This window comes from Hemitrygon akajei, unplaced genomic scaffold (genome assembly GCF_048418815.1).
Source record: "Hemitrygon akajei unplaced genomic scaffold, sHemAka1.3 Scf000077, whole genome shotgun sequence".
NCBI classification, from domain to species: Eukaryota; Metazoa; Chordata; class Chondrichthyes; order Myliobatiformes; family Dasyatidae; genus Hemitrygon; species Hemitrygon akajei.
Genome location: NW_027331963.1, coordinates 326006 through 352091, shown reverse-complemented (window position 1 = coordinate 352091; position 26086 = coordinate 326006). Strand labels below are relative to the sequence as shown.

The 26086-nt window shown below is 46.1% G+C and overlaps 1 long non-coding RNA gene across 1 annotated transcript in view; it reads right to left on the bottom strand.

Annotated features, from left to right (window-relative positions):
- The window catches only part of LOC140722431 (uncharacterized), a 42949-nt gene extending 17066 nt beyond the window's left edge, over positions 1–25883 (bottom strand). The window contains exons 1-2 of the long non-coding RNA XR_012097613.1: positions 25591–25883; positions 24410–24469 (exon numbers count right to left, since the gene is read on the bottom strand). This is a non-coding gene — a long non-coding RNA (uncharacterized lncRNA). The remainder of the gene's footprint in view (positions 1–24409; positions 24470–25590) is intronic.
- Between the last annotated feature and the right edge of the window lie 203 nt (positions 25884–26086).

The following is a 26086-nucleotide window of genomic DNA, read 5'->3' as shown; positions in this document are numbered from 1 at the left end:
GCCAAGGGCGCAGCAATCTCTTCCTCCACTTCCCACAGTAACCTGGGATTCTCGCAACTTCACAAGAGGACTTATCTATCCGAATGTTTTTCAAAAGTTCCTGTACATCCACTTTTTTTTTTTAAATACTCGTCCCATCGTTGCACAGAAGCCCATTTAAACCTGTCCTCACAAACGTCAGGATCGCTCTCACTGGTGAAAATTGAAGTGAAGTCCTCATTAAGGACCTGTCCCACCTCCACCAGCTCCAGCCGTGTGTTTCATCACTATCCCTGACCGGTCCTACTCTCACTCTCGTCATCCTCTTCTTCACACACATCCAGAATGTCGCGGGGTTTTCATTAATCCTGCTGTAGGCCTTCTGTGGAGGTTTCAAGTTCCCTAATTCCATTCTTCAGTTCGCCCCTGGCTGCCTTGTAACTCTACAGCGTGTCCGATCCTAGCTTTCTAAACCTGGTCAGCTCCTTTCTTTCTCTTGACCTGATGATCCACATCTGTGTCAAACATGGCTCCTTCACCTATCCAGAACCCTATGCAAGTGCTGTCTAAAATAACTTCTCATTTCCGTTGTGCATTTTCCAGGGTGCATCCATTCCCAGTTTTAGTTCTGAGATTCCAGCCTAAAACATCATAATTCCATTTAGCCAATACATTAATTTGGAATCTTCGGGCCTGTTGGGAGCGGGTAGTGTGGTTAGTTCGGGGACTGACATAGATTCGTAGGGAGAGATCGCGGTAACAGGATTCATTTGGGAACGGACAAAATTGTGTGGGCAGAGAGCGGGGCAGCGGGATTAGATTATGGACTGACACAGGGCTGTGGGGAATAAGCTGGGTCTTAATGGGGCAGTGGGGTTAGTTTGCGGTGACATGAGGCTGGGGAGACAGCGAGATGGTGGCATTAGTTTTGTACTGGCACAGGCCTCTGGGATTAGTGTGTGTCCACATTTATGAAAGGTGGGTGCCAGTACAGAGTGAAGCACACTAAAATACGAATTTTACTGTATTTCTCACAAGTGTTAGGTTAATGTTGTTCCATAAATAGTTAGAATGACAAATCGAGCTCCCCCGCCCCATCCCTCCATCCTGTAGCTCCCCCTAGTGGCCCAACCCCGCGTTCCCATGTTTTCACTCAAGCCTTCCTTTGACTTCCAGGACACGGAATCCTCGAGCCCAGGAGCATCGCCAAACACATGAGTGCCAGGTGTTCTGATCACCCACCCACCAGGCCGGCTCTCCCCCATGGATCACGGACGTGAGGTAAATCTCCAAACTTCCCTCACCTTCTCACAGCCTCTTCGGCCTCAGGACCTCTGGACTTGAAACGCCTCGCAAGCGAGGCCCCGCGGTACACAAGCTCGGGTTGCTCCCACGCCTTCAGCACCCTTACCGCCTGGGACAGAGGCAGGAGCTCGGGGGCGTTTTGTGTCCGGATGTGGATAGGCACTGTTGAATCACTGCATTGAATAGGAAGTAGAAGGGACCTGGTGGGTGGCGGGGGAACACGGGTACTTCAAGGTACAAACGACGGAGACACCGGCCAGATTCTCCCTACACACTTCCAGTCCAGACCGGCTCTAGTCTGCACTGGGCTCCAGCTCCAATCTAAATCCGACTGCAGACTGGAAAGAGGGCTGGCTGTATGCCGTCCACGTAACCGCATCCCCACCGGGGCACCGCATCTCTCGCCGGCAGGCAGGCACGGTCCCGATCAGGAAGGACAAGGGGCGCCAAAGAGGGCAGGGAAGTCGAATTCTTTAGCGGGTGGCAGAGATAGTGAGGGTCAGGTCGGAGGAGGGGAGGGAGGGCGTCATGCAGAAGAGTGTGTTCGGGAGAGGAAGTGAGGGTCTTCGCGAAGACGGGTTAGAGAAGGAGATGGCGAGATGTAGTTGTTAAAACGAACTTTGAGCCGGTTAAGAAGAACCAGCAGAAATGGACACACCTGGAGTCTGAGTCTTCCATTATAAACTCTATTTTATAACCATATAACAATTACAGCACAGAAACAGGCCATCTTGGCCCTTCTAGGGCGTGCCGACGCTTACTCTCACCTAGTCCCAGTGGCCCGCACTCAGCCCATAACACTCCATTCCTTTCCTGTCCATAAACCTCCATGTACCTATCCAATTTTACTTTAAATGACAATACCGATCCTGCCTCTACCACTTCTACTGGAAGCGCGTTCCACAACACTACCATTCTCAGAATAAAGAAGTTCTCCATCGTGTTACCCTTAAACTTTTGCCCCCTAACTCTCAAATCACGTCCTCTTGTTTGAATCTCCCCTACACTCAATGGAAAAAGCCTATCCACGTCAACTGGATCTATCCCCCTCATTATTTTAAATACCTCCATCAAGTTCCCCCTCAACTTTCTATGCTCCAATGAATAAAGACATAACTTGTTCAGCCTTTCCATGTCTCTTAGGTGCTGAAACCCAGGTAACATTCTAGTAAATCTTCTCTGTACTCTCTCTATTTTGTTTATATCTTCCCTATACTTCGGTGACCGGAACTGTACACAATACTCCAAATTCAGCCTTACCAATGCTTTGTACAACTTTATCATTACATCCCAACTTTTACACTCAATGCTCTGATTTATAAAGGCCAACATACCAAAAGCTTTCTTCACCACCCTATCCACATGAGATTCCACCTTCAGGGAACTATGCACCATTATTCCTTGACCACTCTGTTCTACTGCATTCTTCAATGGCCTACCATTTACCATGTATGTCCTATTTGGATTATCTCTACCAAAATGTAGCACCTCACACTTATCAGCATTAAACTCCATCTGCCATCATTCAGCCCACTCTTCTAACTGGTCTAAATATAACCATATAACAATCACAGCACGGAAACAGGCCATTCCGGCCCTCCTAGTCCGTGCTGAACTCTTAATCTCACCTAGTCCCACCTACCCGCACTCAGCCCATAACCCTCCACTCCTTTCCTATCCATATACCTATCCAATTTTACCTTAAATGACACAACTGAACTGGCCTCTACTACTTCTACAGGAAGCTCATTCCACACAGCTATCACTCTCTGAGTAAAGAAATACCCCCTCGTGTTTCCCTTAAACTTTTGCCCCCTAACTCTCAAATCATGTCCTCTCGTTTGAATCTCCCCTACTCTCAATGGAAACAGCCTATTCACGTCAACTCTATCTATCCCTCTCAACATTTTAAATACCTCGATCAAATCCCCCCTCAACCTTCTACGCTCCAATGAATAGAGACCTAACTTGTTCAACCTTTCTCTGTAACTTAAGTGCTGAAACCCAGGTAACATCCTAGTAAATCGTCTCTGCACTCTCTCTAATTTATTGATATCTTTCCTATAATTCGGTGACCAGAACTGTACACAATATTCCAAATTTGGCCTTACCAATGCCTTGTACAATTTTAACATTACATCCCAACTTCTGTACTCAATGCTCTGATTTATAAAGGCCAGCGTTCCAAAAGCCTTCTTCACCACCCTATCTACATGAGACTCCACCTTCAGGGAACTATGCACTGTTATTCCTAGATCTCTCTGTTCCACTGCATTCCTCAATGCCCTACCATTTGCCCTGTATGTTCTATTTGGATTATTCCTGCCAAAATGTAGAACCTCACACTTCTCAGCATTAAACTCCATCTGCCAACGTTCAGCCCATTCTTCTAACCGGCATAAATCTCCCTGCAAGCTTTGAAAACCCACCTCATTGTCCACAACACCTCCTACCTTAGTATCATCAGCATACTTACTAATCCAATTTACCACCCCATCATCCAGATCATTTATGTATATTACAAACAACATTGGGCCCAAAACAGATCCCTGAGGCACCCCGCTAGTCACCGGCCTCCATCCCGATAAACAATTATCCACCACTACTCTCTGGCATCTCCCATCTAGCCACTGTTGAATCCATTTTATTACTCCAGCATTAATACCTAACGACTGAACCTTCTTAACTAACCTTCCATGTGGAACTTTGTCAAAGGCCTTGCTGAAGTCCATATAGACTACATCCACTGCCTTACCCTCGTCAACATTCCTCGTAACTACTTCAAAAAATTCAATAAGGTTTGTCAAACATGACCTTCCACGCACAAATCCATGCTGGCTACTCCTAATCAGATCCTGTCTATCCAGATAATTATAAATACTATCTCTAAGAATACTTTCCATTAATTTACCCACCACTGATGTCAAACTGACAGGTCTATAATTGCCAGGCTTACTTCTAGAACCCTTTTTAAACAATGGAACCACATGAGCAATACGCCAATCCTCCGGCACAATCCCTGTTTCTAATGACATCTGAAAGATCTCTGTCAGAGCTCCTGCTATCTCTACACAAACTTCCCTCAAGGTCCTGGGGAATATCCGGTCAGGACCCGGAGATTTATCCACTTTTAAATTTCTTAAAAGCGCCAGTACTTCCACCTCTTTAATCTCTCTGCAAACTTTTAAAACCTACTTCATTATCCACAACGCCACCTACCTTAGTATCATCTGCATACTTACTAATCCAATTTACCACCCCATCATCCAGATCATTAATGTATATGACAAACAACATTGGACCCAGTACAGATCCCTGAGGCACACCACTAGTCATCGGCCTTCAACCGGACAAACAGTCATCCACCACTACTCTCTGGCATTTCCCATGTAGCCACTGTTGAATCCATTTTACTACTTCAATATTAATACCTAGCGATTGAACATTCCAACGTGCGGAACGTTGTCAAAAGCCTTACTGAAGTCCATATAGACAACATTCGCTGCTTTACCCTCGTCAACTTTCCTCGTAAACTCTTCAAAAAATTCAAAAAGATTTGTCAAACATGACCTTCCACGCTCAAATCCATGCTGACTATTGCTAATCAGACCCTGTCTATCCAGATAATTATACATACCATCTCTAAGAATACTTTCCATTAATTTACCCACCACTGATGTCAAACTGATAGGCCTATAATTGCTAGGTTTACTCTTAGAACCCTTTTTAAACAATGGAACCACATGAGCAATAAACCAATCCTCTGGCACCATCCCCGTTTCTAATCACATTTGAAATATTTCTGTCAGAGCCCCTGCTATTTCTACACCAACTTCCCTCAAGGTCCTAGGGACTATCCTGTCAGGATCCGGAGATTTATCCACTTTTATATTCCTTAAATGTGCCAGTACATTCTCCTCTTTAATCGTCATAATTTCTATAACTTCCCAACTTGTTTCCCTTACCTTACACAATTCAATATTCTTCTCCCTAGTGAATACCAAAGAAAAGAAATTGTTCAAAATCTCCCCCATCTCTTTCGGCTCCACACATAGCTGTCCACTCTGATTCTCTAAGGGACTACTTTTATCCCTCACTATCCTTTTGCTATTAATATAACTGTAGAAACACTTCGGATTTATTTTCACCTTACTTGCCAAAGCAAACTCGTATTTTCTTCTAGCTTTTCTAATTTATTTCTTAAGATTCTTTTTACTTTCTTTATATTCCTTGAGCACCTCAGTTACTCCATGCTGCCTATATTAATTTTGGATCTCTCTCTTTTTATGAACCAAGTTTCCAATATCCCTTGAAAACCATGGCGCTCACAATCTTTTAACCTTTCCTTTCAAGCTAACAGGAACATAAAGATTCTGTACCTTCAAAATTTCACCTTTAAATTACCTCCATTTCTCTATTACATCCTTCCCATAAAACAAATTGTCCCAATCCACTCCTTCTAAGTTTTTTTCGCACCTCCTCAAAGTTAGACTTTCTCCAATCAAAAATATCAACCCTGGGTCCAGTCTTATCCTTCTCTATAATTATATTGAAACTGATGGTATTGTGATCACTAGACCCGAAGTGCTCCCCAACACATACGTCCGTCACCTGACCTATCTCATTCCCTAACAGGAGATCCAACACAGCACCTTCTCTGGTTGGTGCCTCTATGTATTGCTGCCAAAAACTATCCTGCACACATTTTACAAACTCCAAACTATCCAGCCCTTTTACAGAATGGGCTTCCCCGTCTATGTGTGGAAAATTAAAATCTCCCACAATCACAACCTTGTGCTTGCTACAATTATCTACTACCTCTTTACAGATTTGCTCCTCCAATTCTCGTTTCCCATTAGGTGTTCTATAATACACCCCTATAAGTATTACTACACATTTCCCATTCCTCAATTCCACCCAAATAGTCTCCCTAGATGAGCCCTCTAATCTATCCTGCCAAAACACCGCTGTAATATTTTCTCGGACAAGCAATGCAACACCTCCTCTTGCCCCTCCGATTCTATCACACCTGAAGCAAAGAAATCCAGGAATATTTAGTTACAGAAATCACACCCTTCCTGCAACCATGTTTCACTAATAGCTACAACATCATATTTCCAGGCATCAATCCATGCTCTAAGCTCATCCACCTTTCTTACAATGCTCCTAGCATTAAAATCAAAGAATTTAAGAAACTCTCCACCTCTTACGCTCTTGTTTATCCCTAACAATGCAATCAACTTTATTATCTTTTTCCTACTTCTCCCCTACATCTTCGGTCTGAGCGCTCCCCTTCTCTATCACCTGCCTATCCTCCCTCACACATTGTCTACTATTTTTGTCTATTTGTGAACTAACCTCCTCTCTCCTAGTCTCTTCAAATTGATTCCCACCCCCCAACCATTCTAGTTTAAAGTCTCCCCAGTAGCCTTAGCAAATCTTCCCGCCAGGATATTGGTCCCCATAGGATTCAAGTGTAACCCGTCCTTTTTGTACAGGTCACACCTGCCCCAAAAGAGGTTCCAATGATCCAGAAACTTGAATCCCTGCCCCCTGCTCCAATCCCTCATCCATGCATTTATCCTCCACCTCATTCCATTCCTACTCTCACTGTCGCGTGGCACAGGGAGTAAACCTGAGATTACTACCTTTGTGGTCCTTCTTCTCAACTGACTTCCTAACTCCCTGTATTCTCCTTTCAGGACCTCTTCCCTTTTCCTACCTATGTCATTGGTACCTATATGAACCACGACCTCTGGCTCCTCATCTTCCCACTTCAGGATATCTTGAACGTGATCAGTAACATCCAGAAACCCTGGCACCAGGGAGGCAAACTACCATCCGGGTCTCCTGATCGCATCCACAGAATTGCCTATCTGACCCCCTAACTATCGAATCCCCTATTACTACTGCCTTCCTCTTCCTTTCCCTACCCTTCTGAGCTTCAGGGCCGGACTCTGTGCTGGAGGCACGGCCACTGTGGCTTCCCCCAGGTAGGCTGTTCCCGACCCCCCCCCCAACAGTACTCAAACAGGAGTACTTATAGTCAAGGGGTATAGCCACTGGGGTGCTCTCTAGTACCTGACTCTTCCCCCTCCTCCTCCTAACCATGACCCACCTGTCTGCCTCCCGTGGCCCCGGTGTGACCACCTACCTGTAACTCCTCTTTATCAACTCCTCAGTCTCCATGACCAGACGAAGGTCATCGAGCTGCATCTCCAGTTCCCTAACACGGTCCCTTAGGAGCTGCAGCTGGGCGCACCTTGCCCAGATGTGAAAGTCCAGGAGAACAACAAGCTGCCCTCACACTCATACTTCCCCTTTCCGCAAATAACAGGAAAAACTGAAACCTAAACCTACCTTGCCTCGCCCGCTTCCACCTAAGCCCGTTGAGCCCAAGCCCTTTAGCCTTCTCTCTGCTCCCGCCTCACTCCGCTGCCCGCAAAATGACACTGCCCGCTGCATAAGGCTGTGTCCTTTTTAAATCCTCCCCGCTTCACTGCCCGGCTTCACCCGCCTGAGCAGCCCCACCTCTCTTAACTCCGATGAGAATAAGGAAAATTCAAGATGGCTCCCGCCGCACTCCCATTCGGATCCTCCTCCTTCCTTCTCCAAAGATGAATTTTATTAAGGCATTTGACAAGGTTCCACATGGTAGGCTTATTCAGAAAGTCAGAAGGCATGGGATCCAGGCAAGTTTGGCCAGGTGGGTTCAGAATTGGCTTGCCTGCAGAAGGCAGAGTGTCGTGGTGGAGGGAGTACATTCAGAGTGGAGGGTTGTGCCTAGTGGTGTCCCATAAGGATCTGTTTTGGTAACTCTACTTTTCATGATATTTATTTACGACCTGTATGTGGGTGTAGAAGGGTGGGTTGGCAAGTTTGCAGATGACCCAAAGGTTGGTGGTGTTGTAGATAGTGTAGAGTATTGTCGAAGATTGCAGAGAGACATTGATCGAATGCAGAAGTGGGCTGAGAAGTGGCAGATGGAGTTCAAACCGAAGAAGTGTGAGGTGGTACACTTTGGAAGGACAAACTCCAAGGTGGAGTACAAAGTAAATGTCAGGATACTTGGTAGTATGGAGGAGCAGAGGGATCTGGGGGTACATGTCCACAGATCCCTGAATGTTGCCTCACAGATAGATCGGGTAGTTAAGAAAGCTTATGGGATGTTAACTTTCATAAGTCGAGGGATAAAGTTTATGAGTCGCGATGTAATGATGCGGCTCTATAAAACTCTGGTTAGACCACACTTGGAGTACAGTGTCCAGTTCTGGTCGCCTCACTATAGGAAGGATGTGGAAGCATTGGAAAGGGTACAAAGGAGATTTACCAGGATGCTGCCTGGTTTAGAGAGTATGGATTATGATCAGAGATTAAGGGAGCTAGGGTTTACTCTTTGGAGAGAAGGAGGATGAGAGGAAACATGTTAGAGGTGTACAAGATATTAAGAGGAATAGACAGAGTGGACAGCCAGCGCCTCTTCCCCAGGGCACCACTGCTCAGTACAAGAGGACATGGGTTTAAGGTAAGGGAAGGGAAGTTCAAGGGGTATATTAGAGGAAGGTATTTCACTCAGAGACTGGTTGGTGCGTGGAATGCACTGCCTGAGTCAGTGGTAGAGGCAGATACACTGGTGAAGTTTAAGGGACTACTAGACAGGTATATGGAGGAATTTAAGGTGGGGGGTTATATGGGAGGCCGGGTTTGAGGGTCGGCACAACATTGTGGGTTGAAGGGCCTGTAATGTGCTGTACTATTCTATGTTCTATGTTCTACAACAACCGGACAAATACGACAGCATGATAACGACACCCTTCTCCTTCAGTATGATCATATCCCACTGGCGAATTTGCCTGGCAAACTATTTATTTCACACAGACATCAACCATCATCGCACTTGTTTTACAAGAACTTGTACTGTTCCTCGTCAAAGAAAGATGGAAAAAAAAACATTAATTTCACTGCGTATCTTATTTGTCAGATTGCGCTGCGGGTATGTTGAATTAGGAACAGGGCATTCGACCCCTCAGTCCTGTTCCACCATTCTCTATGATCACAGCTGGACTGTGAAATCCGTGACACATCCCTGCGACCGCCTAGACCAATTCACTCTCTTGTCTGTCAAGAATCTCTCCGCTGTGAAATTAAACTCATTGAAAATAATCCCTACTTCTCGTTTCCTTTGAGGAAGAGAATTCTAAATACAGACTAGTTCCACCACATAGCATATGGAATTAGTAACCGGACATTCACTCCGTCATCCTGTTCCGCCATTCTCTATGATCACAACTGGACTGTGAAATCAGTGACACATCCCTGCGACTGCATGCAACAATTCCCTCCCTTGCCTGACCAGAATCTGTGCCCTGCGGAATTTAAAACATTGAAAAAAACTCTACTTCTCATTTCCTTTGAAAACAGTTCCACCTCTTAAGAATAACCTCACCTAACTTCACCTGTTTGAGCACCCCCTGGAACAGCAACTGATAGTATTGATAAGGTAGTAAAACTAGAAATAATTGCCGTGACAGGTGGGCTTATTGAAACACCATAACACAAGCCAACACGAGGGAATGTGCAGATGCTGGAAATTCAAGCAACACACACAAAATGCTGGTGGAACGCAGCAGGCCAGGCAGCATCTATAAGGAGAAGCACTGCCGACGTTTAGGGCCGAGACCCTTCGTCAGGACTAACTAAAAGGAAAGATACTAAGAGATTTGAAAGTAGGAGGGGGAGGGGGAAATGGGAAATGATAGGAGAAGACCGGAGGGGGTGGGATGAAGCTGAGAGCCAGAAAGGTGATTGGTAAAAGGCATACAGAGCTGGAGAAGGGAAAGGATCATGGGATGGGAGGCCTGGGGAGAAAGACAGGGGGAGGGGAGCACCAGAGGGACATGGAGAACAGGCAGAGTGATAGGCAGAGAGAGAGAGAGAAAAAAAACAAACAACTAAATATGTCAGGGATGGGGTGAGAAGGGGAGGAGGGGCATTAACGGAAGTTAGAGAAGTCAATCTTCATGCCATCAGGTTGGAGGCTACCCAGCCTGTATATAAGGTGCTGTTCCTCCAACCTGAGTGTGGCTTCATCTTGATAGTAGAGAAGGCCATGGTAAAACATATCAGAATGGGAATGGGACGTGGAATTAAAATGTGTGGCCCCTGGGTGATCCTGCTTTTTCTGGCGGACCGAGCGTAGGTGTTCAGTGAAACGGTCTCCCAGTCTGCGTCGGGTCTCACCAATATCTAAAAGGCCACACCGGGAGCACCGGACGCAGTATACCACACCAGCCGACTCACAGGTGAAGTGTTGCCTCACCTGGAATGACTGTCTGGGGCCCTGAATGCTGGTGAGGAAGGAAGTGTAAGGGATGGTGTAGCACTTGTTCCACTTACAAGGATAAGTGCCAGGAGGGAAATCGGTGGGAAGGGATGCGGGGGAGGGGGGGGACACGAATGGACAAGGGACTCGCGTAGGGAGCGATCACTGCTGAAAGCAGAAAGGGGGAGGGGAGGGAAAGATGTGCTTGGTAGTGGGATCCTGTTGGAGTTGGCGGAAGTTACGGAGATTTATACGTTGAACCTGGAGGCTGCTGGGGTGATAGGTGAGGACAAGGGGAACCCTATCCCGAGTGGGGTGGCGGGTGGATGGGGTGAGGGCAGATGTGCGGGAAATGGGAGAGATGCGTTTGAGAGCAGAGTTGATGGTGGAAGAAGGGAAGCCTCTTTGTTTAAAAAAGGAAGACATCTCCTTCGTCCTGGAATGAAAAGCCTCATCCAAAGATAATACAAGCCAGTACAGTCCCTGTTCTTACCTGGTGCTGAACTGCTGAGTCTGGTTTCAGTGAATCCGAGCATCTGAGGCCCTAACTGTAAGGGAACACACCCTGAGCAATGTTCAGTAGATAACACGCTCCTAAACCTGAACTTCACTCTATTCAGCATATAACGCCAGACCTTGCTCCACAACGCTTGTAGTGAAAAACGCACAAACTCGTTTCTAACATGTGGTTCGAGTCAAAAGTACGACTTTAGTGCGCGATGCAATGATTACCTTACTCTGGAAAATCTGATCTGCTCCAGGGAGGGAGCACAGCCCGCATCCTGGTTCGGTTCTGTTGGTGTCGTCCCTTTGATTTATTGTTCACCTTGTGACCAGTTTATTGTCAGATTATAAACTCCAGCGACAGCTCAGGGCAAAGATCGCTGTGGGTTTATTGCACAGAGACAGCAGAAGGAAGGGCGCTGTGAACTCTTGTAAAATATTATGCATTTGGAGTCTTTTATATTTTGTTTCCTTTTGAACACTGGGCATTCCCTGAGTCCGCCCCGGCTACCTGGAGCTGACTTGAAGGTCAGCCTGTTCAGAAAGAACCATTTTAACAGAAGTCCGCAGTTGGACCATTACAGTAATGGGCCGATTGTGGAGCAACTGTGCCGAGATAACCATCTCCCAGAGATAACAACCGGTCAAAGTCAACAGCGAGATAAGAACGCCCTTCCCCTTCAGTTTATTATTCACTGACTGGAAACAAGTTACCATGTCAACGTAGAATCAGATGAAATTATGACCATGTCCCGCTGGCCTATTTGGCATTGCAATTATTTTACAAAGACATCTACCGTTCCTCGTCTGAGATCGAAGTCAAAATATCAAACGTTAAATACACCTGGTCTCTTATTTGCCAGATGTGCTACTGGTCAATTGACATTCACCCCCTCAGTCCTGTTCCGCCAGTCTCTATGATCACACAGCTGGACTGTGATCTCAGTGACACATCCCTGTGAATGGCTGCAACACTTCACTCCCTTGTCTGTCAATAAACTTTATTCTGCGGAATTAAGAACATTGAAAGAAATTTCTGCTTCTCTTTCTCTTTGAGGAAGCGAATTCCAAAGATGCACTAATTCCACCTCAGAAAAAATAACCATCTATCTTCACATGTTTCATATTCCCCTACAGTAGCAAACGTGTTCTGCGCATTCCTGTCTAGACTCCGCGTGATATTCAATATCCCCAGCAAGGGCTCAACTCAAAGGATCTAAACACCAGTGGAAGAAAATCTCCTCACCTCCTAAATAACAGCAAATGCAATCAACTCCCCGTCTTAGTCAAATGCCAGCGAATACAGTGCAGAGGTCAGCGTTGAAGCGGACGGACAATCGCAGCAGAAGCCCCCTGGACATGCACTCAGTGGCCGCATTATTAGGTTCATAGTAAAGTGCCCAATGAGTGTAAACTTTGCTATTTTTATCTACAGCCAGTGAGAATTACCACAATATCTGTTAATATGAATATCACTGCCAGACGTACCTCATCATCCCTATGAAATACAACATATACAGAATAATCGAGCACCCAGTTCCATAAAGCCGCGCGATTTCAATGATAATATTGATAGAACGAAAGAACACCACCACCACAGCACAGTACAGGACCTTCAGCCCTCCATGCTGTGCCGACTTATGTAATCCTTAAAAAAGTACTAAACCCACACTACCCCATAACCCTCCATTTTTTTTGATATGGTAGAAATATTAGAAATACTGCCGTTACAAGTGGGCTTATTAAAGCTCCATAACACTGCCGACTACAGTCCATGTTCCTACCTGATGCAGAACACCTGCGTCTGGTTTCTGGGAATCCAAGCATCTGAATTTTATGGACACTAACAGTAAGTGAACACACCCTGAGCAATGTTCAGTTGATAACACGCTCATAAACCTGATCTTCACCCTATTCAGCATGTAACGCCACAACCTGTTCCACAACGTTTGGGTTAAACCACACAAAGACTCACCTTGCTTAATTGAGTCTTTCTAACTTGTGGTCCGAATCAGAATTAATACTTCAGTGCGCGAAATTTTACCACCTCCAGAGAGGAGTCATAACCTGCATCCTGGTTCCATTCGGTTTGTGCCGTCGCTTGGATTTATTATTCACCTTGGGACCAGTTTATTGTCAGATTATAAACTCCAGCGACAGCTCAGGGCAAAGATCGCTGTGGGTTTATTGCACAGAGACAGCAGAAGTAAAGGCGCTCTCCACTCTGATGGAATATTATGCATTTGGAATAATGTTCTTTTTTGATCAGCAGACATTCCCTTTCTCCAGATTTAACTGTGCCCCCGTAGACTGGACCTGCACTGATTTTAAGTTGGTCCTTTTAAAAGCCATCTTTAACAGTTGTCCACAGTTGTAACATTAGGGTAATGGGCAATTGGGGAGGGGCTGTGCCGAGATTACCATCTCCCAGAGATAACTACCGGTCAAAGTCGACAGCAAATATATGGACGTCCTTCTCCTTCAGTCTATTGTTCACTTACTGGAAACAAATCGCAGGATCACTGCGCCATCATATGAAATTTAGACTATTTCCCGTTGGTGATTTTGCCTGACATCGCATTTACTTTACACATATATCAACCCTTTTTCATCAGTGAATGATGGAAACACTCGAAACATTAAATTCACGGGGTCTCTTATTTGTCGGAGGTTGTTGCTGGCATGTTGAATTAGTAGCAGGATATTCGGCTATTTTTATTTGAAGAAATAACAAGCAGGATAGAGAGAGGTGAATACGTTGATGTTGGGTACTTGGATTTTCGAAAGGCCTGTGACAAGGTGCCACACTCAAGGCTGCTTAGCAAGCTACGAGCCCATGGTGTTACAGGAAAGATTCCAGCATGGATAAATCGGTGCCTGATTGGCAGGAGGTCTTATGGAAATGCAGCTTCCCTGGAGGTGGAGGAAAGAGGTGGAAGAGGCAGTGGGAAGACATGTTTTGTCAGGTCTGAAAACGAGCTGAGTGTACCATAACATTCAGACTGAATCAGAAAACCGTTCTGAGGGTATTTGAAATGTCAGAAGTAGGAGAGATGTGATCACGTGTGCAGAGGGCAGGGGTTGTGTCAGCATCAGACCCTCAGTGAGATGGTTCCAGTTATAACGTGCAGGGGTGAAAGCACAGTGTTTGGGGTCTGATTTAATCACTGATTCTGACACAGTGAGAGGGTTGGTTTTGCTGTAAGGAAGCAACATTAATGGAAGAAGACACAGGAACTTCATCGGTTGCCAGTTGTTTAGCTGACGTGCCCAATCTGTATGTTACCTTGACAGAAACAGATTTTCGCAGTGGTGACAAAGGGGTGCAGTCTGGTTTATTTCAGGTTGGAGAGGAGTGTGGAGTTTTGAAATCAATGCCTTGTGGTGCCACCATCATTAATCTGGCATGTCCGGAGTGGAGGGTCACACAGCACGGAAACAGGCCTTTGGCCGGCCATACCTGTTCTGACCATCCACTCACTGTCTACACTGGTCCCATTTATCAGCACTTGGTTCATAGCCGACTGTATCTCTGCAGTTTCAATGCTCATTAGGATTATTCCATAGATCATGTCATGAATGATGCATCAACATGAGGTAATAGCCAGTTCTCCCAGAGTTTATTTGTGGCTAGGTAGGACACAAGTATATTGGTCAAGGCCCCAGCAATCTCTTCACTTGGCGCTCTCTGTAAGTTATGGTATATCCCGTCAGTGCCTGGAGATTTATACGCCTTAATGCACTTTAATAGACCCAACACTGTCTACTCTTTTACTTCAAAATGCCCGAGCATACTAGTACTCTCCGCACTGATCTCCCTATCCTCCGTGTCTTTCTCCTTGGTAAATACTGATGCAAGTTACTCATTAAGGACCCACACACATTCTCGAGGGCTCTGTTTGATTCGACCTTCCTGAGCTATACATACTTTTCCTCACACGGCCTAAAAAAGCACTGCATCTCTGATATGTTCCTTTTTGTAATGCGCATCTATGAATATTTAGAATGGACTGACAAAAAATATAATTTTGTCTTTATCTATTAATAGAAGGATGTGATAAGTTATAGTGCAACAAAGAAAAACTCTCAGATTTCATGAACTTTTTTCCAGCTGCATTTTAATCCATCTGCGCTACAACAAAGGCTCCGTGACGCGAGCATTTTACCTAGAGCGCAGCCGCACACCGGCACAGCTCAGAAGGAATATTGACAGTCTCTCTCTCCAGGTTACCCCAAACTGCCTTGTCAGTGACAAACTGTTGTCGGAAACAGGGAAATCGCATAAATCAGCACCAAATCTCACCCATATTCAAATTCGAGTTAGGTGAGGGCCCGTCTAAGTGTTAAATGCACTAAATGGCCGTGTTATTAGGTACAACTGTATAGCCGCTCATCAAAGGGAATCTGATAATCGCGTGGCAGCAACTCAAAGGATAAAACATGCAGATATGGTCAAGGGTTCAGTTGTTGTTCAGGCGAAACATCCGAATCTGGAATAAGTGTGGTCTAAGTGACCTTGACCATAGAATGATCGCTGGTGCCAGACAGGGTAGCATGAGCATTACGGAAACTGATCATCTCCTTGGACTTTCATGTACAATTCGCGGTGTGAAAACAAAAGAAAACCCAGTGAGCAGCAGTTCTGAGGGTGGAAACGCCTTGTTAATGGGAGAGATCAAGGAGATTGACTAGACTGATTAAATCCAACAGGAAGGTGACAGTAATTTAATTAGCCATGCGCTCCAAAAGCCAGGGTGCAGAAGAGCGTCACTGAATGGCGAGCATTGGATTTGGACGGGGTACAACCGCGGTAAACCCCGAACGTACACTCAGTGGCCATAACATTAGGTATGGGAAGTAGATAAGAATTGCCCACTTAGTGTAGACATAATTTTAACAACTGCCAGTGAGATTTACTACAGGATTTTTTATTTTAAATATCACTGCCAGATATACACCGTCTTTGCTCACAAAAATACACAGAATAAAAAAAAATGCATCCGTAAATCCAGGCAATCTTGTGGACAATATTGAACTAGTGGAAACTCTCTAGAAATACTATCGTGACAAGTGTGGTAATAAAAGACCATAACAAACCGATTTTACCACGTTAAAATATCCCATGACTATCGTAACGTTGTCTTTTTAACACACATTTTCTATCTCCCGTTGTAATTTTCAGACCATGTCATTACTACTGAGTGGGGGTCTGTATATAATCCCCATTAGGGTCTTTGTACCCTTTCAGTTTCCTAGCTCTACCCACAAGGATTCAAAACCTTCCTACCCCATGTCACCTCTTTCTAATGATTTGATTTCATTTTTCACCAAGTGTCACGCCACCCTTTCTGCCGACCTGTCTGTCCTTTTGATACAGTGTGTATCCTTGGTTGTTAAACTCCCAGCTGTAATATCCTTTCAGCCACGATTCAGTGACGCCCACAATGTCATGCATGCCAATCTGTAACTTTGCTGCGTTCGTCTATTATTCCCTTTTCTGTTCGCCTTCACCTGTAACATTGTCAGTCATGTACTCCCCGTTTTCCATTTTGTCCGCTTTTTATGTTGCAACTCATCCCATTGACTGCAAGTTTGCCCTATCATCAGCCTCCCGTTTCTATCACTATGACTGCACTCTGCCTCTGTTTGTGAACCAGCGACCCCATTCTCAGCATTATAACTCCAGTTCCCATCCCCCCGCAAAATTAGCCCTCCTGAATTGTTCTGGAAAACCTGCCCACAAGGATCTTGGTTCTCCTGGGATTCTGGTGTAACTCATCCCTTTTGTACAGGTCATACCTTGCCCAGCCGAGACCCCAATCGCCCATATATCTGAACCTCTGCCTCCTGCACCAGTTCCTCAGCCACTGCTAAATCATTCTCCTCTTGTCCTCGCTGGCACGTGGCATGGCCAGCAATTCAGAGATTACTACCGAGCTTCCTATATTATCTCCCAGGAACCCCTTCATTTTTCCAACCAATGTCATTGGTGCCAGTATACACCATGGCATTCTATAGGGGGTGGGTGAGCAGCCAGATGTTCTCTTCCGAGCCAGAGACCCAGAGGTTGTGCTTCCAGCTGGTAAGTCGTCCCTCTCGCTCGGTGTATACTGAAAGTGGTATACTTATTACTGAGGGGCACGTCTACGGGGCTTGTCTGCACAGGCTGCCCATTTCGCTTCCTTCTGCCGACAGTCACCAAGTTACTCTCCTCCTGCAACCTAGGGTTGACTAACTCCTTGTGTCTCCGAACTGAAACTTAAACCATACCGGTACCCAAGAAGAGTGTGGTTAAATTCCTCAATGACTATCGTCCTGTGGCACTTGCATCCACAGTGGAAGTGTTTTGAGGGGCTGGTGTTGAAGCATATCAGCTCCTGTCTGAACAGTAACCTGGATCCACTCGAATTTGTCTACTGAAACAACAGATCTACAGCACATCTTCTACAGCTTCAGTGATCAATGTTAATCCTGAATTGTAAAGCACTTGAGCCTGATCGCCTCACAGTATAATTCCCCTGACAAGGTGAATTCAGTTTTTGTGTGCTACACATTACCATTTCCATGATGCCTGTGTATCGCCGATAAAATAGTTTTAGCTGCTCTTTTCAGCCTCAATATCCCGTCTGTGACAGGGAAGTGCGATATTGTGCCATGCTCAAATGTATTTGTTCTTCGCGATTATTTTCCATAGATTCCAGGATTTTATGTTCCCTAAGATTAACCCACCCTTATCATCATGACAATGTTTAGTTCACGGTCTTGTCTACGCCATCCAGTTGTGGGAAACAGGGTTCCGAATAAATAGATCCAGATCTCATTCTTGATAACAACAGAGATGGGGGTGAGTGGGTTGACTAATTCAGAAATAAACTCAGTGGTAATTTTTTGAAGTGCATCTGTACACCAGCTCATTAATGCTGATCAACAAATCACTTGGCACCAGCTCAGTCACTTTAATAAAAAACATGCAGAAATGGTCAACAGGTGCAGGTGTTGTTCAGAACTAACATCAGATTGGGGAAAAATGTGATCTCGGTAACTTTGACTGTGAAATGATTGTTGGTTCCAGACGGAGTAGTGTGAATATCTCTGGGATTGTCACACACAACTGTTAAGATTTATAGACAATGGTGCGAAATACAAACATCCAGTGAGTGTCAGTGCTGGACGGGAAAACGCCGTGTGTGTGAGAGAGACCGGGGGAGAATGGCCAGACTGATTCAAGCTGCCGGGAAGGCGACAGCAAGTCTAATAAGCACAGGTTGCAACAGGGAAAGCGGCCAGTGAGTGTGTGGGCCAGTGAAGGAGTGGAGCTTTGAGGCTTTGACTCGAGAGGCTTCGAGAGAAGAGGCGGAGGATGAGCTTGTTCCCAGTTAGTCTTTACAATCCCTCCTGAGACAGTGATGTGCCTCTCCTGTGAGATGTGGCAGTCTTGGGGGAACTCCCCCCCTCCCGCAGAGTCACATCTACTAGAAGTGCACATGGTTGGGCGATCGGAAGACCGTGTGAATAATCTGAAGCAGCAGCTGGATGACCATCGACTCATAAGGGAGAATGAGGCCATCATAGATGAGAGCTACAGTGAGGTAGTCACACCTAGGCTGCCGGAAGCAGGTCGTTGGGTGATGTCAGAGGGGGAAAAGTGAGGGTGAGTAGACAGGTAGTGCAGAGCACCCCTGTAGCCATTCCCCTGAATAATAAGTTTACCGTCCTGGATACTGTTGGCGGGGATGACCGAGCAGGTGTAAGCCACGGTGGCAGGGCCCCTGGGACTGAGTCTGACCCTGTGGTGCAGAACGGTGGGACAGAGAAGAGGAGAGCTGTCGTCAGGGGAGCAGACAGGAGATTTTGTAGACGTGAGAAGACACCCGCATGGTTTGTTGCCTCCCGGGTGCCAGGGTCTGGGATGTCTCTGACCAGGTGCTTGACATCCTGGTACGAGAGGGAAAACAACCAGAAGTCGTGATACATGTTGGTACCAACGACATAGGCAGGAAGAGGTATGAGGTCCTGAAGTGTGAGTTTTGGGAACTGGGCAGAAGGTTGAATAACAGGACCTCAAGGGTGGCGTTCTCAGGATTGCTGCCAGTGCTACGTGATAGTGATGGTAAGAATTGGAGGAGATGGCAGTTGAATGCGTGGCTGAGGAGTTGGTGCAGGGTGCAGGGTTTTAGATTTTTGGACCATTGGGATCTCTTCTGGGGAAGGTGGGACCTGTACAGATTGGATGGGTTGCACCTGAACTCGAGGGGTAGCAACATCCTTGCAGGTAGGATTGCTAGCATGGTTCTGAAGTGTTTAAAATAGTTTGCAAAGGGGATGAGACCCGGAGGGATTGAACAGTGAAAGAAGTGCATGGAGTAAAGCCAGATCCAACATATAGAGAGGCTTTGAGGAAAGAGAAGCAGAATGAAGGGTGAAAAGGTAGTAAGTTAGAAGAGCTAAAGTGTGTGTACTTCAATGCAAGAAGCATCAGGAACAAAGGTGGTGAACTGAGAGCTTGGATACGTACATGGAATTATGATGTCGTGTTCATTCCAGAGACGTGGCTGGCACCAGGGCAGGAACGGATTCTCAATATTCCTGGAGTTCAGTGCTTTAAAATGGATGGGGGGGGGGGAGGGAGGAGGGGTAGCATTACTGGTTAGGGATACTATTACAGGTACAGAAAGGGTGGGTATTCAAGCAGGATCCCCATTTGAGTCAGTATGGGTGGAAATCTGGAACAGGAAGGGAGCAGCTACTCTATTGGTGGCATTCTAAATGCCCCCTGGTAGCAGCAGAGATACTGAGTAGCAGATTGGGAGGCAGAGTTTGGTAAGGCAGAAAAATATCAGGGTTGTTATCATGGGTGACTTTAACTTCCCTGATATTGGTTGGCACCTCATTAGCTCCAAAGGTTTAGATGGGGCAGAGTTTGTTAAGTGTATCCAGGATGGATTCCTGTCACTGTATTTTGACGGTCCAACTAGAAGGAATGTCATACTAGATCTAGTATTAGGCAACGAACTGGGTCAGGTCACATATCTCTCAGCAGGTGAGCATCTGGGGGACAGTGATCACCGCTCGCTGGCCTTCAGATTTATCATAGAAAAGGATAGAATCAGAGAGGACAGGAAACTTTTTAATTGGGGAAGGGCAAATTTTGAGGCTTTAAGTCTAGAACGCGGGTGTGAATAGGGATGTTTTTGCAGGTAAATGTACTATGGACATGTGGTCGATGCTTAAGAATCTCTTGCAGGATGTTAGGGATAAATTTGTCCCGGTGAGAAAGATAAAGAATGGTAGGGTAAAGGAACCATGGGTGACAAGTGAGGTGGAAAATCTAGTCAGGTGGAAGAAAGCATCATACAGGAGGTTTAGGAAGCAAGGATCAGATGGGTCTATTGAGGAATATAAGGTAGCAAGAAAGGAGCTTAAGAAGGGGCTGAGAAGAGCAAGAAGGGGGCATGAAAAGGCCTTGGCGAGTAGGGTAAGGGTAAACACCAAGGCATTCTTCAATTAAGTGAAGAACAAAAGGATGACAGGAGTGAAGGTAGGACCGATTAGAGATGAAGGTGGGAAGATGTGCCTGGAGGCTGTGGAAGTTAGTAAGGTCCTCAATGAATACTTCTCTTTGGTATTCACCAATGAGGCGGACCTTGATGACGGTGAGGACAATATGAGTGAGGTTGATGTTCTGGCGCATGTTGATATTAAGGGAGAGGAGGTGTTGTATCTGTTAAAATACATTAGGATGGATAAGTCCCTGGGGCCTGATGGAATATTCCCCTGACTGCTCCATGAGGTGAGGGAAGAGAGTGCTGAGCCTCTGGCTAGGATCTTTATGTACTCGTTGTCCACGGGAATGGTACCGGAGGATTGGAGGGAGGCGAATGTTGTCCCCTTTTTGAAAATAGTTAGTATGGATAGTCCGGGTAATTATAGACCAGTGGGCCTTACGTCTGTGGCGGGAAAACTGTTGGAAAAGATTCTTAGAGATAGGATCTAAGGGCATGTAAAGAATCATGGTCTGATCAGGGGCAGTCAGCATGGCTTTGTGAAGGGCAGATCGTGCCTAACAAACCTGATAGAGTTCTTTGAGGAGGTGACCAAACATATAGATGAGGGTAGTGCAGTGGATGTGATCTACATGGATTTTAGTAAGGCATTTGACAAGGTTCCACACGGTAGGCTTATTCAGAAGGTCAGAAGGCATGAGATCCAGGGACGTTTGGCCAGGTGAATTCAGAATTTGCTTGCCTGCAGAAGGCAGAGGGTCGTGCTGGAGGGAGTTCATTCAGATTGGAAGGTTGTGACTAGTGGTGTCCCACAAGGATCTGTTCTAGGACCTCTACTTTTCTTGATTTTTATTAACGACCTGGGTGTGGGGGTAGAAGGGTGGCTTGACAAGTCTGCAGACGACACTAAGGTTGGTGGTGTTGTAGATAGTGTAGAGGATTGTCGAAGATTGCAGAGAGACATTGATCGAATGCAGAAGTGGGCTGAGAAGTGGCAGATGGAGTTCAGCCCGGAGAAGTGTGAGGTGGTACACTTTGGAAGGACAAACTCCAAGGCAGAGTACAAAGTAAATGGCAGAATACTTGGTAGTGTGGGGGAGCAGAGGGATCTGGGGGTACATGTCCCCGGATCCCTGAAAGTTGCCTCACAAGTCGATCGGTTAGTTAAGAAAGCTTACATAAATTACATAAATAGCTTTCATAAATCAAGTGATAGAATTTAAGAGTCGCGATGTAATGATGCAGCTCTATAAAACTCTGGTTTGGCCACACTTAGAGTACTGTGTCCATTTCTGTTCGCCTCACTATAGGAAGGATTTGGAAGCATTCGAAAGGGTACAGAGGAGATTTACCAGGATGCTGCCTGGTTTAGAGAGTATGGATTATGATCAGAGATTAAGGGAGCTAGGGCTTTACTCTTTGGAGAGAAGGAGGATGAGAGGAGACATGATAGAGGTGTACAAGATATTAAGAGGAATAGATAGAGTGGATAGCCAGTGCCTCTTCCCCAGGGCATGACTTAAAGCCATGTCCCCAGCTCAGTACGAGGACATGGCTTTAAGGTAAGGGGAGGGAATTTCAAGGGGGATATTAGAAGAAGATTTTTTTACTCAGAGAGTGGTTGGTGCGTGGAATGCAGTGGTGGGGCAGATACACTAGTGAAGTTTAAGAGACAAATAGACAGGTATATGGAGGAATTTAAGGTGGGGGTTTATCTGGGAGGCAGGCTTTGAGGGCCAGCACAAGATTGTGGGCCGAAAGGCATGTAATGTGCTGCATAATTCTAAGTTCTATAAGTAGTGTGCAGAAGGACAAGTGAGTGAGATGTTACAGATGAGAAGCAGGATTAAGGCGCTGAGATCACAGACAGACCTGGATCGGTCACAGTAAATTCAACGTGTGAATTTTATTAAATCTCCCATCAGCATCCTCCGGCTGACAAAACACATCCAGTGAATTTCACGTTAAAGGGATTTTCATCACCCAGTAAAGAGTATCTTAGAACCATAGAACATTACTGCACAGAAACAGGCCTTTTGGCCCTACTTGGCTGTGCTGAACCATTTTTCTGCCTAGTCCCACTGACCTGCACCTGGGCCATACCCCTCCAAACCCCTCTCATCCACATACTTGTTAAATGTCAAAAGTGATCCCGCATTCACCACTTCATCTGGCAGCTCATTTCACACTCCCACCACTCTCTGCGTGAAGAAGCCCCCCCACCCCCAATGTTCCCTTTAAACTTTCCCCCCTTCACCCCTAAACCATGTCCTCTGTTTTTCTTTTCTCCCCTGGCCTCAGTGGAAAAAAAAACTTGCTTGCATTCACTCTATCTATACCCATCATAATTTTATACACCTCTATCAAATCAGCCCTCATTCTCCTACGCTCCAGGGAATAAAGTCCTAACCTATTCAACCTTTCTCTGTAACTCAGTTTCTCAAGTCCCAGCGATATCATTGTAAACCTTCTCTGCACTCTTTCAACCTTATTAATATCCTTCCTGTAATTCAGTGACCAAAACTGCACACAATACTCAAATTCGGTCTCATCAATGTCTTATACAATCTCACCATTACATTCCAATTCTCTCATCTCAGAGATTTGTAAAGTAAGATAGCAAGGAAACACACCAACGGGAGTAACGTAAATAGACCCATTAGAGACCCAGAGGGGTGGCAGAGAGAGGGGGAGGGAGAGAGAGAGATTGAGTGGAGAGAGAGGGGGAGAGAGCGGGAGAGAAGGGAATAGAGGGGCAGAGGGGGAGAGGGAGAGGGAGAGGCAGGGGGGGAGGGGGGAGAGAGAGAGAGAGAGAGAGAGAGAGAGAGAGAGAGAGAGAGAGAGAGAGAGAGAGAGAGAGAGAGAGAGAGAGAGAGAGAGAGAGAGAGATGCTTTCAGTTCCTCCCAGAACAGGAACTATTTTGTCGACGTCCCTGTCAAGGCGCCGCAGGATACTTGATTTCTCATCAAATATCCCAATGATTTTACCAAACTACTACGGATAAGTCAAGTACATTGTTATTTTTAAACAAAACTGCAATGTATACACCACCCTGTAAACTTAGGTCTTGTCGAACTCTTCTCAATCACTGAAAAAAGCCAAGATCACAGAACTTTCCTCACAGGACAACTCACATGGTGCAGATGTCTCGCTGGTAAACCTTCTTTTGATCTCCCACATACCCACACACTTCTGACAGAAGGGAATCAACACTGCTGACGGTGATCCACAACAGGTCTCACCAACCGATTATAAAATAGAGCCATCACATATTTACACCCCTCCCCGCTCCCACCCACCCCTGCTGTAAACTGCAGTGTGAGTAGTTCTCATAATTTCTCTCCCAGCAGCTACCTACCGAAATGTCGTAAAGGGCAGACAGATAGTGTCGATCCCGCCTGCGATGGAATAAGCAAAGCGAATCCTCAATTCCCTCGGTCAGGGATCAGTAAATCCCAGAGTGTGGGCGGATCGGCTTCCTGCTGTTGCAAGCAGTAGCCCGGGGACAGTTCAAGATGCGGGAAGCTCGCACCTCCCGAGCCTTTGCTGATGATTCGGAGCTGGGTTGAAAGTGCGGCGTTTCCGATAACACCTCCAACTACACCGGTTTCCCCCGGGACGTGCACAGGAAGTCGATGCATTCAATTAGATGAAGGGAATTAGTAAATCATTTAAAAGCGATTCGCTGCAGTTCTAATATCGATCAACACAATACGTTATCAATCTCATTCAATTGTTCATAAAAGTGGTGACTGCCTTTATGATGTTTATATTTCAATAAAAAGAGCTTCTTACCGTGTACCGCGGCTCCAGATTCTGTTACCACCCTGTCCCAGTGAGGCTGTGTTACGGGTTCTGTAAGTAATGAACACACCCTGGTTAATGCTCAGTCAGCTCCTGGTGATAATCATTAACTAAACCCACAGCCTTATCAGCGGCTCTCTCTCTATCCTGTTCCTTAGTACAGGGTACGTTCTGTCTCCAAACAAACATCACCATGGAGATGAAATGTGATCTCAGTGATTTTGAGAGTGGAATGTTTGTCGGTGCCAGAGGGTGCAGTTTTATAGACAATAGACAATAGGTGCAGGTGTATGCCATTCGACCCTACGAGCTAGCACTGCCATTCAATGTGATCATGGCTGATCATCCACAATCAGTACCCCGTTCCTGCCTTCTCCCCATATCCCTTGACTCCGCAATATTTAAGAGCTCTATCTAACTCTTTCTTGAAAGCATCCAGAGAATTGGCCTCCACTGCCTTCTGAGGCAGGGCATTCCATAGATCCACAACTCTCTGGGTGAAAAAGTTTTTCCTCAACTCTGTTCTAAATGGCCTACCCCTTATTCTTAAACTGTGGCCTCTGGTTCTGGACTCCCCCAACATCGGGAACATTTTTTCCTGCCTCTAGCGTGTCCAATTCCTTAATAATCTTATATGTTTCAATCAGATCCCCTCTGATCCTTCTAAATTCTAGCGTTCCGGTGAAAACACTGTCATTCAAGCGTGAAGAAAGTTTAACTCTTTGTGGTACAGGGAAGAGCGATAGAACCAATGACGCGATGTAAAATACATCAGCGGGGGTCTGGAAGGTTGACTGTTCTATTCTCCATAAACGCTGCCTGGCCTGCAGAGTTCCTCCAGCATTGTGTGTGTGTTTCTCGGATTTCCAGCATCTGCTGATTTCGCTTGTTTGAGAGAGATCGGTGACGGGTCACTGCCCCGAGGGATGTTTCACATGTCACTACCGGGGTGAAAGATGCTTTCTGCTCACACTCAGTAGAAATCACCCAGGAGAGTATTTCTGGTTGACGGCAACAAAGTTGTTTCTCTTAATCCATTTTGACAGTAACTGATTCGTTAACATGAACATGTCAGGACTCCCTTCTCCCATTAAATTCACTCCCGATTTCGACCAAAGCCGAGTCTTGCTCTAAACGCTGATTCGTTGTGCAGAATCATAGACAACACTTACCTCTGATGTTGTAACCGGACGGTGTTCAGAGTGATCCTGGGAAATCACAGTCTGACTTGCCGGGTGACCGACAATGCTCCTGCACCGGTGTGCTCACCCTGTACGGAGAGTTGAGTCTGAGCTGCTGCTCCCGAGGCCACTCGGCTGTGATGTGTCCGTCGCTCATTACAGATGGAAAGGGCCGGGTGAGCCGGGGTACAGCGGGACTGTCGCAGTCCGGGTCACACTAACTCTCACCGGCTCAGGACGGGTCTGACAGCGGGAGGAGGCGGGAGTGGGATCAATGTAGCAACCCTGAAGAGGAAAACAAACAGGCTGTGTTAACCTTTCTGTCCGGATTTCCGTGTGGATCTCTCCTTTTTCTTTCATCGTAACCAGTGGGGCGGAGTTTCTCTGTTTAACTCAGCGAGTCCCAGGCTGCGGATTTGATCCAGCCCGGGTTCTGGGAGGGTCTGAACTCCGCCCTCTGTGTAAGAAAGTCTGCCTGACATGGATA